This window comes from Vombatus ursinus, unplaced genomic scaffold (genome assembly GCF_900497805.2).
Source record: "Vombatus ursinus unplaced genomic scaffold, bare-nosed wombat genome assembly UNPS02014832.1, whole genome shotgun sequence".
Taxonomy (NCBI): domain Eukaryota; kingdom Metazoa; phylum Chordata; class Mammalia; order Diprotodontia; family Vombatidae; genus Vombatus; species Vombatus ursinus.
The window spans coordinates 22161580-22176993 of NW_020954610.1; positions in this window are offsets into that span (position 1 = coordinate 22161580).

Below are 15414 nucleotides of genomic sequence, written 5' to 3' on the forward strand. Positions count from 1 at the left end.
GAAAGATGATGTCTAGGCTCTTTTTTTTGATCATGGCTTTCAGATAGTACAATAATTTTCAAATTATCTCTCCTGGTTCTATTTTCCTGGTCTGTTGTTTTCCAATGAGATATTTCACATTATATTCTATTTTTTCATTCTTTTTCTCATAAAGTCATTATCTTCCATTTGCTCCATTCCAATTTTTAAGGAAATATTTTCTTCAGTGAGCTTTTGGACTTCTTTTTCCATTTTGCCAGTTCTGCTTTTTAAAGCATTCTTCTCCTCATTGGCCTTTTGGACCTCTTTTGCTGGTTGAGTTAGTCTATTTTTAAGGTCTTATTTTCTTCAGTATTTTTGGATCACTTTTATAAGCTGTTGACTTGTTTTTCATGATTTTCTTGCATCACACTCATTTCTCTTCCCAGTTTTTACCCTACTTCTCTTACTTGCTTCTCAAAATCTTTTTTGAGCTCTTCCATGGCCTGGGACTGATTCATATTTTTCTTAGAGGCTTTGGATGTACAAGCTTTGACTTTGTTGTCTTCTTCAGGTTGTATGTTTTTATCTTCCTTGTTACCAAAGAAAGATTCTATGGTCTGACATTTTTCAGACTTTTGTTTGTTCATAATCCCAGCCAATTACTTGACTTTTAAGCTCTTTGTTAAGGTAGGGGTCTTCTTCCAATGTGGAGCATGTACTGTCCTAAGCTACAGAGGTTTTGTGCAGCTTTTTTCAGAGACACTTCTAGGGACCTGCACATTTTCAGTTCTTCCAAGGTAATATGATCGAAGGAGAGGTGTTTATTACTTTCCTGGTCTGTGTTATGGTCTGAGTTACCAGAAGCACTTTTTTCTGCCTTGGAAATGTGAGGACAATTCTCTCTCCACTACAGCTACAAGTTCCACTACACCAGCACTCCTCCTTGCCCCAGGACCACCACCCAGTACTGAGAATCAGATCCACGCACAGGAAAAGCAAGAGAATCCTGCCTCAGCACCAACAAAAAGATCTCTAGAATCCCCCTCTGATCAGACACTTGATACTTCCACTGCCTGTGGATCAAGAGCTCTGGAAGCCATTGCCACCCTGGGGCTTTACCAGGACTGGGGCCAAACTGCACTCCTTTCTCATCCAGGTCCGACAGACCTTTCCTACTGACTTTCTAAGTTGCCTTTGGCATTTGTGGGTTGAGAAGTCTGGAAACTGCCACAGCTCCCCTTGATATAGTTCCCTGAGGTTTGTTCCATGTTCCCTGAAGACAGGTCTGCACCTGCAGGGCCCAGGCTGAACTGCACTCCTCTCTCAGCCTGGTGCAACAGACCTTTCCAATTAACCATCCAGGTTGTCTTGGATTGGAAATTTGTTTCATTCCATCCTTTTGTGAGTTCTGCTACTCTGGAATTTTTTTAGAGCCATATTTTTACAGGTATTTGCAGGGGTTTGAGGGAGAGCTCAAGCAAGTCACTACTTTTACTCCACCATCTTGGCTCTGTCTAGCTCAATAATTTTCTTAATTTCAAATTTATTAATGTCTCCTTTGATTTTCAGAATTTCTAATTTCACATTTAATTGAGGATACATAATTAGTTATTTTCCTAGTTTTTTTAGTTGCATGCCCAATTCATTGATCTTTTGTTTCTCTATTTTATTCATGTAAGCTTCCCCTATGAACCCTTTCATAGCATCTCATAAGTTTTGGTATACTATCTTATTATTGTCATTCTTTTGGATGAAGTTATTGTTTGTTTCTATGATTTGTTTTTTGACTCACTCATTCTTTAGGATTAGATTATTTAGTTTTCAATTAATTTTAAGTCTCTCTTTCCATGGACTTTTATTACATAGATATTGCATCATGATCTTAAAATGATCCATTTAATATGTCTGCCTTTCTGCATTGGATTGTGAGGTTTTTATGTCTTAGTATATGGTCAATTTTCAGGTAGGTGCCATGTACCACAAAAAAGGTGTATTCCTTTATATCCCCATTCAATTTTCTCAAGAAGTTAACCTTATCTAAATTTAGTAAAATTCTATCTATCTCTTTAACTTCTTTCATATTTATTTTGTGTTTAGATTTATCTAGTTCTGAGACGGGGAGATTGAGGGTCTCCACTAGTTTAGTTTTGTTATCTATTTCTTCCTGTAAGTTTTGGTTGTTATACCACTTGTTGCATATATATTTAGCAATGATATTTTAATTGATGTAGCTTCCTTCCTTGTCTCTTTTAATTAGATCTATTTTTTTTGCTTTTGTTTTGCCTAAGTTCAGAATTGCAATGCCCAGTATTTATCTATTTATTTATTTATACATTCATTTGTTCGTTCTTTCATTTATTTATTTATTTTTACTTCAAGTAAAGCATAATATATTCTTACAGTCTTTTACCTTTACTCTGTGCGTATTCCTCCGCTTCAAATATATTTCTTATAAGCAACATATTATAGCATTATGGTTTTTAATCTCCTCTGCTAACACTTTCCCTTTTATGAGTTTATCACATTCACATTCACAGTTATGATTACTATCTGTGTTTTTCTCTCCATTCTATTTCTCCCCTCCTCTGTTTATGCTTTTCTTTCTCCTTTCTCCCTTTTTCTCTTCACTAGACTTTTTTATTTTGATTACTGCCTTCCTCAGTCTGCCCTCCTTTCTATTATGCTCCTCTCTTTTCTTCTCCTTTACCCTTACTACTTCTTCCCTCCCTTCTATTCACTCCTCTTTTCCTTTCCCTTTCTTCTCACTCCCTAAAGGGTAAATTCAATTTTTGTACCTAAGTGATTATGTCATTCTGTCTTTAAACCAAATCTAATAACAGTAAGGTTCAAACAATGCTCATCTCCCTCCCTTCTTTCCTTCTTTTGTAATAGGTTTTGTGGCTTGTCATGTGATGTAATTTACCCTTGTCTGCCTCATCCTTTTCTCTTCTCCCAGTACGTTTCCTTTTCACCACTTAATTAGATTTTTTATCATCACATCAAAGTCAACTTGTATCTATGCCCTCTTTCTATGTATACCCATTTTAAACACCATAATAACAATGCATTTTTCAAGAATTACAAGTGTCATCTTTCCTTATAGGGATGCAAAGAGTTTGCTTTTATTAATAACACTTTTTTCTTTACTGTTTACCTTTTTGTGCCTCTCTTGAGTCTTGTATTTGAAGATCAAATTTTCTCCTGAGCTCTGCTCTTTTCATTTTTCCAAGCTATTTATTTTCTCCTGCATACCTCTCATTTCAATCTCCTATTTCAATGGATATCCATCTCTTCCCCAGAAAGATTATGCTCATTTTCGCCGAGGAGTTGATCTTTGGTTGTAATCCAAGTGCCTTTGCTTTATAGAATATTGTATTCCATACCCTCAGATCTTTTAATGTAGAAGCTGTAAGGTCCTTTTTAATCCTGACTGTGGTTCAATGATATTTGAATTGGTTCTTCCTGGAAGCTTGTTATATTTTCTCTTTGATCTGGTAATTTTTGAATTTGGCTACAATATTCCTTGGTATTTTTAATTTAAGATCTCTTTCAGGAGATGATCAGGAGATTCTTTTGATGACTATTTTACCCTATATTTGTAGGACCTCGGGGCATTTTTTCTTGATGATTTCCTGAAAGAAGCTTTCCAGGCTCTTTTTTTCATCATGCCTTTCAGGTAAACCAACAATTTTTAAAATGTCTCTCCTGGATCAATTTTCCACTGTTTTACTAATGAGGTATTTTATAGTTTTCTTCTATTTTTTTCATTCTTTTCTGTTTGACTGAATTTTGATCTCTCATAGAGTCATTAGCTTCCCATTGCTCAATTCTAATTTTTATTGAATTGTTTTCCTTTATTAGATTTTGTACCTCCTTTTTCATTTGGCCCATTTTATTTTTTAAGGATTTCTTCTGTTCAGTGAGTTTTTGTGCCTCCTTTTCCATTTGGCCAATTCTACTTTTTCAGGAATTGTTTTCTGCAGTGTACTTTTTTTTTCATTTGGCCAATTGCATTTTTTAAGGACTTGTTTTCTACAGTTAAGTTTTTTGTCCTTCCTTTTTCAAGCTATTTACTCTCTCTTGCACACACCTCTCATTTTTCTTTTCCCAATTTTGCTTCTACCTCTCCTATTTGACTTTTAAAATTCTTCTTGAAATCTTCCAAGAAGGTTTTTTGGTCTGAAGCCTAGTTCAAATTCCTCTGACAATGTTGTCCTCTTCTGAATTTGTGCCTTGATCTTCCCTTTCCCCATCATAAGAATCTATGGTCATTGTCCATTTCTGCTTTTTGCTCATGATGTTTGCCTATTTCTTGACTTTAAAAAAAAAGTTGAGTTCTTCTGCTGGATCACAAAGGGGCACTGACTGAAGCTTCTTGTATTGGGAGCCTGGGACCTATTCACTGACTTTGTGTTCTGGGCCTCAGGTGTTGGCAGTTGGAAATTGCAGGGTTCTGGCAGCTTACCTGCACTGGGCTAGGGTCAGCAACATTGTAGCTCTTGGAGTGCTGGTGGGGAGACTGTCCCATGGGGTACTACTGTTCACACATGCCCTGCAGTCTTTTATTTGGCTCCTGCTTGCCCAGGCCTTGTTACCCTATATTTGGCTTCTTCTCACCTGGGCTTTCCACTTGAATGTTTGGCTTCTGGAGGATGTCTGTTAGTCTGGAGAGTTGCCTCTTGCAGTTGTGCTTCCCAGAATTTTACTGGTGCTCAGAGATTTGGCTGGTGGACAATGATATCGTACATCATGGTTTTCTGAGTTAATGTCTACTGGTTCCCCTGCCTGTGCTGAAGTACTCAGGCATTCCTGATTTTGGTGCTTCTCTGCTCCACTGCCCTGGTGCTCAGTATCTCCCCCTCATATGCTGATGTGGGCTTGCCACTGCCTTGCTGTGATGCCTCCTGTTCTGTACTACTTCCCTCCTTCTGAGAAAGTGGGGCCTTTCCCATTAATCTCCTAAGCTTCTTGGGCTGCAAGACTAGTGCACTCCTTTCTCTTGGTTCAGCTGTTACAGGGTTTTTTCCTAGCATGATATTTTCTATTCAGAGATAAACAACAGAGTGTGAGACCAACTTGGATCCTAGAAGTGGAAGTAAGATAATTCTTGTTTTTGACTACATTATAACCTTAAAATTTTTATGTTTTCCAATATTAGAAACTTATGACATTCATTAAAACCTGAAGAAAGAGTTTCATTGAGCCTCAGTAAGTAAATATTTTATATAGAATTTTTAAATACATTAATAAAGAGCTTCAACAATACTCACATCACAATGCCATGGAGGAAGTTACTGGTTTTATTCTTTAGTCCAGGATTGTCAGGAGTATGCTGATAAATGTGTAATACCTCCTTCTATGGTTTTTTACCAATTTCTTAAATCTAGAATGATGATTAACAAAACAGTATATCAAGCCCTGTTTTGCAGTGTTGGCTGATTTCCAGTGTGTAAGTGCATTCTATGAAAATATAACAATTGGTTCTTGAGATCTATCATTCAATCTGGTTCTAGCACAACTATGATTGTGATTTCATTTTTCTAGGCAAATCTGACAGGTAGAAACAAACAAACAAAATGAACAAAACTAATTAAAAAAATACCTCCCCTTAAAAATCCAGATGAACAATTCATTTACTTATAATCTCAGAGCTCTATACTGGGCAGTGTAAGAATGCATGATTTTCTAGTGGCAACAATATTAGTGGCAGAAACAGGACTTGAATGAAACAAGGTCATTCTGAATCAGATGTCAGTCCTCTAGTCATTACCTATACTGCCAGAGACAGGTTAGAGTTGCCATTATTACACCTTGGTCCAGATCAAGTGAGGAGAAGTCTAGTTATATTGCACGAGTCTGTTCATCAGTTTGGTTGGAGCTTGGTGATTTTTTTTTGCTTGTGTGAGCTTTAAAGATATTGTGCTAACTTGTAGAAAGGTAGCAATTCACATAATTTGAGGGGAAAACCCATTCATATGCAGTCAGAAGTATTGATGGATTGAATAACTCTTGACTTTACATTTTGTCAAAATTGGTTTTTTTGATAAAGAGTTTCATTTTCCACAATTAATGATTTTATTATATATCAGGTCATTTTTAATTCATGGGCTTTGTGATCTTGTCAGCATGAGTACTGCCTTCACCAGTGTGAATCAAATTCATTGGCACCTCCTCAATCTACATGATTCTTGAGATGATTTCTTTAGAGATGGAAGATAAATTAAAGTCCAACACTTTCATTTTACCAGTAATGAAACTACTCTTAAGAAGCTAAGTAACTTGCTCAAAGTAGCAAATGTAGTGACAATTGATATTCAAACTTAGATTCCTTACCTCAAATCTTTGTACTACTCCATGCTTTTTCATATCAACCTTTGATTGATCTCTACCCATACTTTTTCATACTATTTTTATGAAGGTAATGGATATATGTAGAATAAATAATAAAACAATTGGATGAATTAAAATTGACAATGCTTTCAAAGAATAGTCATAAAGAGTCAATGACGTTAGGACAATATGTATGTGTGTGTGTATATATACTTCATATGTGCTCAAAAATTTGCAAGTGACAAAAAGTTAGGATGCATAACTACTACATTGAATTATATCCAGAATTCAAAAAGAACATGACAAGGTGTTGCATTTTGGTACAGGATATAGATTGTATCTAATAACAAATCTAATACAATAAATATTAAGATCATATTTAGATCCAAAAAATCAATTTCAGGAGACAACAAGCTTACTTGTATTGGAAAATTGAAAAAAAACAAACAATTTCCACTAAAAAAAATAAATCTTCCATAAAATAATGTACATAGGGACTTCCAGGAGTCAAGATGACAGAGTATGCAGTGAATTGCTGAAAGTCTTCAATACTCACCACCAAGCACCATAAAAGAAAGCCCCAAAACAAATCCTGGAATAGCAGAACCAACAAAAAGATAGAGTGAAATAAACTTTTAGCTCAAGAAATTTGGAAGATCAGCAAGAAAGGGGAGTGCAGTCCAGGACTGAGACATCCCATCAAACCAGTAGCAAGCCCTACCTCAGCAAAGCAGTGGGAGATCCTTTGCCCCAGTGTGGTGGAGAAGGAAATCACCAACACCAAGACCCCCTGGGGCCTTAGCATAGCCAGGGGAACAAGTACACTCCAGCTCCATGAATCACCATGTGCTTCAGTGTAGCCATGGGGAAATGCAAAACAAACAAACAAATAACAACAAAAAATCCAAACAAGCACCAGGCTGCAGCACATGCCAGACACCACCATTAGGACCCAGGTCAGCATCAGGTAAGCTACCAGAACCTTATGGCCTCTGCTAGTACAGCCACCCCTTTAGCACAGCACCAGACATGAGGGTTTTCCACAGGCCTCAGGGCAACATCAGTGCAGCACTAGGTAAACAACCAGGGCCTTCAGCCACTAGTACAAGAAGCAGGAGACAGTGCTCCTCCATCCTGGGAGCAAAGCTTGAATTTCAAAGAAAGGGAAGAGGGTTGAAAAAGATGAACAAAAAATAATAGAAAAGAATCTGACCATAAAAGTTATTATGATGATAGGGAAGATCAATACAGAAACTCAGAAGAGGACAGCAATGTCAAAACACCTATGGACAAAACCCCAAAGAAAAATGGAAAGCGATCTCAAACCCAGAAAGAACTCATGAAAAAGGTCAAAAAGTAGTTTAAGATCAAATAAGAGAGGTAAAAGAAAAATTGGGAAAAGAAATGTGACTGATGCAAGAAAATTATGAAAAGAGAATCAACAGCTTGGAAAACTGCTTAAAAAGTAGATTTGGTTAAAAAGAAAAGGAGATACATAAATTCATGTAAGAAAACAGTTCTTTAAAGAGTACAATTGACCAAATACAAAAGAAAGTACAAAAAGTAGTTAAGGAAAACAATTCCTTAAAAATTAATATTAGGCAAGTGCAACCTAATGGCTCTATGAGACATCATGAATCAATCAAAGAAATTCAAAAGAATGTAAAAATAGAAGAAAATGTAAAATACCTCATGAGAAAAACAACTGATCTGGAAAGTAGATCCTGGAGAGACAATGTGAGAATCATTAAACTATCTGAAAGCCATTATCAAAAAGAATGATCTGGACAGTATCTTTCAACAAATAATCAAGGAAAATTGCCTTGATATCCTGGAAGCAGAAGTCAAAATAGGCATTGAAAGAATTTGCCAATCACCTCAGGAAAGAGATCCCAAAATAAAAACTCCAAGGAATTTCAGAACTATCATGTTAAGGGGAAAATATAAGTGGACAGAAAGAATTCAAATACTGGGGAATCACAATCAGGATCATACAGGACTTGTCAGCTCCAACCTTAAAGGATCAGAGGCCATGGACCATGACTTTTCAGAGGGCAAAGGTGCTAGAACTACAACCAAAAATCACTTATCTCACAAAATTAAGCATAATAATGTCATTTATGTTCATTCCACAAAATAGAAGGATTTCAAGCCTTCATAAGTAGGTCAGAACTAACCCAAAAATTTGACCTCCAATATCAAGACCCAAGAGAAGCATAAACAGATAAAAATAGAAAAGAAAACATAAGGGATTCAATAGAGCTAAACTATTCACATCTCTACATAGAAAGATGATACTTGTAACTCTTAGAAATTGTGTCACGAACAGTACAGATAAAAGGAACATCCATAGACAGAGGGTATTGGCGTAAGGTGAATTTGAGGGAATGACATTTAAAAATTAAGGGATGAGGAAGAAGAATACAATGGGTGAAGAAGGAATGGAAAGGTAGAATGGTGTGAATTATCTAACATAAAGAAATTGGAAGGGAGTGGAGGGGAAAATGTGAGAGTGGGCGATAGGTATTGCTTGAGCATTATTCTCATCAGCATTGGCTCAAAGAGTGAATAATATACACAATCAGTTGAATAGAGTAATCTATAGCAATACATACATATATACGTGTGTGTGTGTGTGTGTGTGTGTGTGTGTGTGTATAGTAATCTTGCCTGACAGGGAAGTAGGAGGGGAGGTAATTCAGTAAAAGGAGAGGGGAATGACAAAAGGGAGGGCAGATCAGGAGAGGGGTCAGGGGAGATGGTAGACAAATGCAAAATAGCGGTGAAATGGGAAAGGTTGCAGGAAGAGAGGGGACAAACAGGAGGAAGACTAGGATGGAAGAAAATATAGAGGTAATGACATTTCCCATATAATGGAAGTAGATAGCAGAGTGGACCTAAAAACAGAATCCTACAATGTTTTTTCTACAAGAAACACACTTGAAGAAGAAAGAGACACACAGAGAGTAAAGGAAAGGGACTAGATCAGAATCTATTATGTTTCATTTTATGTAAAAAAAAAAGCAGGGGTAGCAATACTGATCTAAGACAAAGTAAAACCAAAAATAGATGTAAATAAAAGAGATAAAGAAGGAAACTGAATTTTTCTAAAAGGTACCATAGACAATGAAGCAATCAAATTAGAAGAGTAAGTCTACTTGTCAGATCTATGGGGAGGGGAAGAACTTGTGACCAAAGGAGCATTACAAAATGTAGAATATGATCATATTAAATTGAAAAAGCTTTTGTACAAACAAAATGCAACCAAGATTAGAAGAAAAGCAGAAAGCTGGGAAACAAGGTTTACAGAAAGCACTCTGATAAAGGCATTTCTAAAATATATAAAGAACTGAGTCAAATTTATGAAAATACAAACCATTCCCCAATTGATAAATGGTCAAAGGATAAGAACAAGCAGTTTTCAGATGAACAAATCAAAGTTATCTATAATCATAGGAAGAAGTGCTCTAAATCACTTTTGATTAGAGAAATGCAAATTAAAACAACCTCAAACCAATCACATGGTTTAATATGACACAAAAGGAAAGTGATAAATGTTGATGATATGGGAAAATTACAACAGTACTGCATTGTTGGTGGAGTTGTGAACTGATCCAACTATTCTGCAGTGCAATTTGGAACTGTGTCCAAAGGGCAACCAAATTGTACATATCCTTTGATCCAGAAATACCACTACCAGCATTCATTTTTGCAAGATTCTGAGTTCCAAGTCATTCTTGATTCCTCATCTTCACTCCTCAAATATGATCTATTTTCAAGTCTTGTGGAATTTCTTTTGTAATATATTTCATGTATTCCCTCTGTCTCCTCTGACACTTCTGTACCTGATGAAGACCTTCCATACCTCACATCTTAATTGTTACAGTAGCCTTTTGTTTGGCCTTTTTCCTCAAGTCTCTAGCCATTTCAGTCCATTGTTCATACACTTGTTAATCTTCCCAAAGTGCAATTCTGACAATGTCAACCTTCTCTAATCAATAAACTTTAGGGGCTCCTTATCACCCCCACGATCATGAATAAAAACCTACTATTTTTCTTCAAATCCCTTATAATGAGGCACCTTCTTACCTTTACTCCATCATGCAGTGATACTGGTCTCCTTGTTATTCCTTTGCTCAGGGCATTCCATATCAAATTTTCAATGACTGTGCATCCTACTTGGAATTATCTTTCACCTTATCTTAGCTTAAAATAGAGTTGTGGTTCTTTCTGAAGAAGGGAAATACGGATTCTTTGAGAAGGAAGAAATTGATTGTCTTCTTAAGAATAATATGTTAGAACTATAGACCTGATGAAAATAGAACCATCAACTGTTTTCATGGGGCAGAGCCAAGACAAATAGGGAATCTTCCAAAGCTTATCAAAAGGGATGACAACCCCAACTTCAGATTATATAAATATAAACAACATTTAAGGAACCAAAAAATATTGTCAATGATTATTAAACCTAGGGCAAGTAAGTGAATATCATAAGAACATTTTTTGTTTTCCACAACTTTTTCCCATTAAAGGCAAAGGATTAAGAAAAAAAGAAAAAAATAGGAAGTAAGCTGTTGCCTTGGAATGGAAAGTGGATTTCTGGAAGATAGCTGATAATATAGAGTTAATATTTTCCTGGCCAGTGATGAAAGTGTTTTTAAAGTCTAATCAAAAGAACATCAAAATGTACTAATACTGGAAAGAGAAGATTGCTTGTAAATATTCCCCAAGTTAGACACTAAAGAGAGTAGTCACACACACACACACACACACATACACACACAATCTCAGAAAAAATCTGAGAAAGCCCCATAAATTTCAGAAATTTGGGAGGTACAGACAGACACTGAGAAAGAGACACAGAAACAGAGACAGAGTAACAGGCACAGAGATAGAGGAGAGAGACAGAAACAAAAGAAGACGGGGGAGAAAGGGGAGAGGAGCAAGAGAGAAACTAAAGATCCTAAGGCTAGGGGGAAAATTTGGCCTCAGTTATCCCAGAGAAACAATGAGATTAAACCAATAACAAGATCTATAGATCTACACACTTCATTCAAAAATTAGGTAATAATGTGATTGGGGATGTGGTAACATTGAATAAAAAGATCTGAGTTCAAATCCAGGCATAGAAATTTACTATTTGTGTGATCCTAGACAAGTCACTTCACCCCTATTTGCCTCAACTCCTCATCTGTAAAATAGGGACATTATGGAGAAGGAAGTGGCAAACCACCCCAGTATCTTTGCCAAGAAAACCCCACAGACATTGTCCATGGGGTCACATAGAGTTGGAAACAAATGTATCACTGAACAACAACAAAGCATTGAATATAAAGAGATAGACTCATTTGGTAAAGTACAGGAAACAGAGAAGAGAAGCATGAGAGAGAGAACATTTGAGAGAAGGTCAAAGAAGGGAGAAGTTTAAATAAATGACAATGATCCTGTGACTATAGGGCATTATAGACCACTTGAACAGAAATAGGAAATAGTCAAGGAGTTTGTAATGCAGATAACAAATATGGCACATTCTAAAGATGAGGAATTATGATTATCTAGACATATTTAACAAGAACAGAATCAACAACTACAACAATCACCACAATCACAACCATAACAACAACAATAGCAGTTACAAAGTACCTAATGTGTGCACTGTATAAGCACAAAATGCTTTACAAATATCTTTTTCCCCTAAGTGGATTATTTATTTATGATTTTTTTTCATATTTTGAGTTATAAATTACTACTCTTGCTCAACCAGAAGACAAACAACATAAAAATTACACATGTGAATTTGTGAAAAACATTGAACTTTTAGAAATATAACAAAACAAAAAGAAATAGAGTATAAAAAGAATGCATCCATCTGCATCCACAATTCATCAGTTCTCTCTCTGAAGGTGGATAACATTTTTTCAGCACAGTTCCCTTGGGATTGTCTTGGGTCTTTGTCTTCATCAGAGCAGGAAGTCTTTTGAGATTGTTCATTGATACAAACATTGATATGATGTTTCCTTGCTCTGCTTACTTCAATTTGCTTCAGTTATATTGTATGTATATATTATAACTCTTTCCAGGTTTTTCTGAAAGCACCCTGCTCTTCTTATACCAAAATAATATTTTATCACAATCATATACCAAAACTTGTTCAGTGAAAATCACCTAAATTTCCAAATATTTGCCACTACAGGAAGAGCTGATATACATGCATACACACCCCAGCACACGCCATCCAAACCCACACCCACACTCACACCCACTACAGCATATGTGTGTGTTTATATACACTTACATGCATACATATATGCAAATATATATATGCATGTGTGCATATGTACATGTGTACTTTTGTATATGTATATACATATATACATATATACATACATATGTACACGTATGCATACCCAACAGTGATTTAGAGCATATTTTATATAACCACAGATAGCTTTGATTTCTTCTGAGAACTCCCTTTTTATATCCTCTGACCCTTTCTCAATTAGGGAGTGGCTTTTATTTCTTTTTAAATAAATTTGGCTCAGTTTCTACATATTGGTGAAATGAGGACTTTACTAGGGAAACTTACTATACTTGTTTTTTTTTTTTTGCCCAGTTTCCTATTTACCTTCTAGAACTCAATACATCAATTTTGCATGTGCAAAACCTAATTTAATTTAATTAACCTTTTAAAACCTAATTAATTTTAATTTAAAGGTTAATTTAATTTAACCTTTAATTTAAACTAAGCACTTTATTTCTTATGATTCTATCTCTTATTTGGTCAAAAATTATCCCTTATCCATATATCTGACATTTACATTTGTCCATCACACATATTTATTTCCATTATATATAATTATTGCCCTTTATGTCTATATTATTTATCTAGTCTGACCTTATTTTAGTATTGTCTGAGATATAGGTTTTTTCCCTGGTTTCTGCCAAAATATTTTCTAATTTTCCCAATAATTTTTGTCAAATGGTGAGTTCTTACACAAAAAAAGCTGGATTTCGGGCTTATCAATCACTATGTTACTATGGTCAATTACTACTGCATATTTCATAACTAATATATTAAACTTATTCACCACTTTATTTCTTAGTCAGTACCACACTGTTCCCATGATTACCACTTTGGTGAAGTTGTTGTCTTAACTAGCCTTATAGTTGATTCACTAGGGTTTTCAAAGTATATTTATTATATTATCTGCAAAGAATGATTCCCTGAAGAATTTGGATGCTATGCTGTTTGTTGCATATGTGCTTAGTACATATATTACTTCATTGTCAAAGATACTTTTATCAAGATATAGTTTCATTGTTTGTCTCTTTTATTTAGGTCTCTTTTTACTTTTTCTTTGTCTGAGAACATGATTGTTACCCCTACCTTTTTCAACTTTAGATGATGCATGATAATTCTTTTTTATTTCTTTCTGTTTCAGGTATATTTCTTATAAATAACATGTTGTCAGATTCTGGATTCTAATGCATTCCACTATCTACTTCAATTTTATGGATGAATATATCCCATTCATATTCACAGACTATTCATCATGTTACCCTCCATTTTATTTTCTTCTATTTTTTCTCTCTTTATCCTATACCTCCTATAAGGTATGTTTTGATTCTAACCACTGCTTTTCTTTACCCATCTCCCCTTATCACTCCCCTTACATTTTTCCCCTTACCTTCCTATTTCTTTGTTGGGTAAAATTTCTATCCCCAACTGAAATATGTATGTATGTATGTATATATGATTAATCCTCTTCTACCAATTTAGAAAAGAGTTAGTTTAAAATGTTGCCTACCCCCTTTTTACCCCCTTCTCTACAGAAGTTCTTCTTTGTGTGTCTCATTCACATGAGATAATTTTCTATTCTTAGTCCCCTTCCCCTACTCTCCCAATGCATACCTCTTCTCACCCATCCATTTTTTTTAAAGGTCTTGGAGTGGAAGAATAACTCACCTTGACCTTTTGATGTTTCTGTCATAATTCAGGTTGGCACATTGCTTTAAAGTTGTTTGGAGGGAAATATCAAGTGCTCAGCTGTAAACTTTCCTCTACTTTGTCAGCTTAGCCCAATCCCCAATAGTTCAGGTGACCTTTCTATATGATTATTAAAATTGCTTCATAAACACACATACATTTTCAGCATTCCTATTTCCCACCAGCAAAACCATACAAGAAGAGATAGTAAGAGATGTCCGATTTCAAAAAAAACTCCAGATAACATAAAATACCTATAAGTGTAGCTGCCAAAACAAACCCAGGGACTTTAAGAACAAAATAAAAAATAAAACACTATACAAATAAAATCTGATTTAAATAATTGGAAATATCAATTGTGCATGGCTAGGAAGGGTCAATATAATAAAAATGGCAATTTTACCTGAGTTAATACTTTCAATGCCATACCAGTTAAATTACCAAAAAAAAAAAAATACTGAGTTAGAAAAAACAATAACAAATTAATTTGAAATAATAGAAGGTCAAAAATACTAAATGAACTAACATAAAAATATAAAGGAAGGAAGATTAGAAGTACTACATTTAAACTATATTTTAAAAGAGTAATTATCAAAACTATTTGCTACTGGCTAAGAAATAGAAAGCTAAATAAGTAGAGCAGAGTTGACATACAATTTAGAGCAGCAAATGACTATGTGTTTCACAGTTTTTAAAAAAGATTAAAAGTGAAATTAATAAAATTGAGAGAAAAACATTGAATTAATAAATAAAATTAGGAGTTGGTTTTATGAAATAAATAAAATATAAAACAATTGGTCAATGTGATTTACAGAAAAGAAAGAAAACCAAATAACTAGTATTAAAAATGAAAAGGGTGAACATATGACCAACAAAGACGAAATTGGAGCAAACATGAAGTTGTTTTGTGCAATTATATGACAACAAATTTAACAACTGAAGTGAAATGGGAAAAAATGCAGTCATGTGCAATAATTTTTTTCTCATTTTAAATTTGTTTTTGTTTTTGTTTTCCTTTTTTTCTTTTTCTTTTTTAAAATTTTTTGTTAAGTTATTTATTTTTGGTTTTCAACATTCACTTCCACAGGATTTTGAGTTCCAAATTTTCTCTCCATATTCTCCCTTCACCTATCCCA